Source organism: Tarenaya hassleriana, unplaced genomic scaffold (genome assembly GCF_000463585.1).
Source record: "Tarenaya hassleriana unplaced genomic scaffold, ASM46358v1 Cleome3, whole genome shotgun sequence".
Classification (NCBI taxonomy): Eukaryota; Viridiplantae; Streptophyta; class Magnoliopsida; order Brassicales; family Cleomaceae; genus Tarenaya; species Tarenaya hassleriana.
Genome location: NW_010966177.1, coordinates 4753459 through 4757278, shown reverse-complemented (window position 1 = coordinate 4757278; position 3820 = coordinate 4753459). Strand labels below are relative to the sequence as shown.

The window sequence follows — 3820 nt, the reverse complement described above, 5'->3', positions numbered from 1 at the left end:
CTGAACCAAAGGATAGTTTCTACGAGTTATTCCATTTATCTCCTTCTTCGGGTTATCACCAAAAAAAGATTCACAATATGTGCTAAGGGAATAGGCGTAGGAAAAATATGCCGATTTTGGCTGAAACTGGAAAGATTGAACATTATTTGCTGCACAGTGAGGTGGAAGTGTCCTTGATGCATTAACTAATGTGCTCTTATGTTTATGTTTTGCTTCCATAACCCACTTTACTGCTCAATCAGGGGAAGTCATGTGGAACCTGGCAAATCAATTATTAGTGATCCATTCTCTGGCTACTGAAATGATCGTCGTCCTTCTTCTTCCATTCCAGGTTTCTCCCAGTCTCAGCTTGATGTTAGACCACTTACTTGCCCCGTGAACTCCTCAAGGCTTTCATATTAGTCTTTCAATGTCCCTTTTCTTCTGTTGTATCAGCAAAGGCCAAAAGCCAAACTTTGTTTGTGCATGGAATCATATGATATCTATCTAATCCCATAGTTGAAACAATCCAAGTCTTGTAATGTGTACCACGGAATAGTTTCTTGGTGTAAGTTGTCTGCAGGTTTCAGGACAGGACAGGACAGGTCTGAATCAATGATACACATCAGAAGGAGCAGACACTCTCTGGCCCAGAGCCTTTAAATCGATGGATTCTGCATATTCCTAATGTTTGTGTGAATACGTTTTGCCCCTCGATTTTGTTCTCTCCTCGGCATGATCCTCGCATTAACTGCCGTACAGAGCGGACAGCGACAGCTCCTGTCAGGAAAGAGAACCCGTACATATATACACATCATGTTGAAGATTACAAGTTCATGCACCAAGAGTTGAGGAAACTAAACCCAGAAACGCGAGTCCCATCATAGGTCCCAGAAAGAGAAACTTCTGATACACAAATACGTGTGTGTAAGTACATCACATGCACACATATGAAAACATTTCCAAGATTTGAAAATCTCAAGGCAATGGATTTAAGCAAACGAGCTAAATATACGGGCTAGCAAATAAAACCTAGGGGGTTGTAGGTTGAGCCGAAGGCCTAGGTGAACCTCCTGGTTAACGGAAAAAAAAATAAAAATAAAAATAAAACCTATACACAATTATAATACAGGGTATTTGATCCCTGCATGCGGAGAGGAATCTTTTTAAGGGTAGTGTATGGATTTACAACTTTTAAGAGATATGGATCATTGGCGTGTCGTTACTGCTGTTTGAAGATAGCATTGTTCCTCTCCTTCCATGCATGTCGTGTAAACAACCACGTGGAGAAGGGTTTTTGTCGGAATGCCAAAGAGTCAATAAAATTGAACTGATGGTGATGTTCATCATCATCATCATCATCATCATCGCATGCATGAAAGTTCCAAGACTTCAACCGGGAAAGAGATTTGAGTAGTACTGGATTTTGTTGTTCGATATGTATGCCGCATAGAGAACATACGTACATGTGTATGTATGTTTGTATACTGGAATAAATTAATCACCATACATTTAAGAGAAATTATTCTTAAAATGTGGGCAGAAAATCTCACTTGCCATTCACATATATAGAAGTGGTCCTCAATCTTTTTGTGGGTATTTAAACGTTGATGCTCTAAAGAAAAACCTACACTTTTGGTCCAACCTCTAGCTGTCAGTCTAAATGCCATCCTCATATATACGATGCATGTATACATATACTACACCATATACATGTATGTGTGTGTATATGTATATATGCTTAATTGCATCAAACTACTACGTTTGAAATATAACCTACAATCCCATTTTCGTTATTAAATTTCCTTAGCACCATTTTTCTTCTTGAACCTTTTACCATACGTCGTCCAAAGAACTTAATTATTCATTTTATGCATCTTAATAAAAAGACCCACTCACTCAAATACATGAACAAAATGTTAAATAAACGTGAGTTTGAACCTATGATATTTTAAAATACGAATAAACCTTTATTCATCATTATAAAATTCATTAAAAGGTCTTAATTAAGACTTATCATGTTGAAACACATACGAATGATCTTTAACCAAAAAAAAAAATACGAATGATATTGTCTTGAAATTAGTGTTGGCTATTGAAACAATCAAAGAAAGTATATTTATTTCGTAGCATATATATAGTACTGATGTGATGTTCATGTTACTCAAGATTTAATTACTTTATAAATCTCAAATAAAATTAGGATATCAAAATAAGTTGGTTCGTGAGCCAATCCATATTTTTCTGATCTGGATTGAGACATTTTGAGTCCGGAAAAAAAACGAGCCAAACAACTAATTAACTCGTGAACCAGAAAAAAAGTATTTTTTTTAATGTTTTTTAAATAATTTTAAAAAAAATTTATCAAATTTAAATATTTTTTATTATTTTAAAATATATTAATTATTATTTTTATAATATTTTTTATATATTTTTATTTTATTTTATTTTTATTTTTTTTCTGTTCGTGAACCAGTTCGCGAATTCGAAGAATCTGGTCTGACCCTTGAATTTTTCGACCCGAATAAAAATGGTCTTAACAAGATGGCCGAAAATGAAGTGGATCGGAACGAATTGGTCCGAGCCGGATGGTCGGACCCTAAGTAAAATACATATTCTAATATTTCATCTTTCTATTTATTTTTTCAGTTTTGTTTCAAAATAATTTCCAATAATAGTCTCTGTCTGGACTCTGAAACGATTGATTTGTCAAGGAAAAAAAAAGTGAGACCACATTATAAGTTGCCTCCATTTTCGTCTTTGTGCCGACATTCCTTTAATACCAAAAGAAAACCCTAGAATTGGAGAATGTGTGCTAACACCCAACCATATATACACATATCCTTTTGATTAAAACTTTCCATTGTCATTCCCATCATTTTCTTATCTTCTTCTCCGAATAAGAATTTCGAATCCATCCAGGTGTTGAGTTATGGCTTGATAAATTTCAAGCTTTTTCTGGGCTCCTAGGGCAAGATCGATTCATGAATCTCATTCGAAAAGTTTCAAGTGTCTCTTGGGGTTCTTGTAAGTGTTCTTGAATCAAACAAGCCCGATGTGTTGAATTGCTTCGAGGTTTTTGCTTTACATTAAACAATCTTGAAAGTTTGATCCTTCCGGTTAGAAACATAATCTTAACTTAAAAGGTAGAAAATTTTGATAAAGTGCTCCTGTTGTTGTTTTAGATCGCAGACTTCACCAAAAGGCTGAGAAGAACACTTATCTACCCATAAAAACAAAACATACGTACGCACATATATCCTGACCTTGAAGATGAGATCGAACTCGAGAGGATGCGAGAACTTTCAAACGAAACAAGAAGCCGATCATCATCATCATCATCATCAGGGCTTAGTCACTACTAGAAAACACGGAAAAGGTGACGCAAAAGGTGACGCAAAATTTGCGTCACTAAAATGGTGACGCAAAAGTGACGCAAATAGTGACGCAATATTTTCGTCACTAAAGCGTCACTAAATAGTGACGCAATAGTGACGCAAATAGTTGCGTCACTAAACGGTGACGCAAAAAATAACGCAAAATTTGCGTCACGAAAAAAGGTGACGCAAGAGTGACGCAAATAGTTGCGTCACCCTTTGGTGACGCAATTTAGTCACCTTTTAGTGACGCAATTGCGTCACTATACCTGTATTTTATTATTTATACGTATAAACACATACAAATATTTATATATAAGTATATATTTTATATATACATATATATATATGTATGTATTTGTACGTATAAATATACAAATATTTCCATATAAATATAAATTTTATATATACGTATATTATATATATATGTATTTGTATGTATAAATATACGAATATATATATAA

The 3820-nt window shown here is 34.6% G+C and overlaps 1 pseudogene; it reads left to right on the top strand.

The window, feature by feature from the left end:
- The window catches only part of LOC104819398, a 2230-nt pseudogene extending 1723 nt beyond the window's left edge, over nucleotides 1–507 (top strand).
- Nucleotides 508–3820: the final 3313 nt, after the last annotated feature.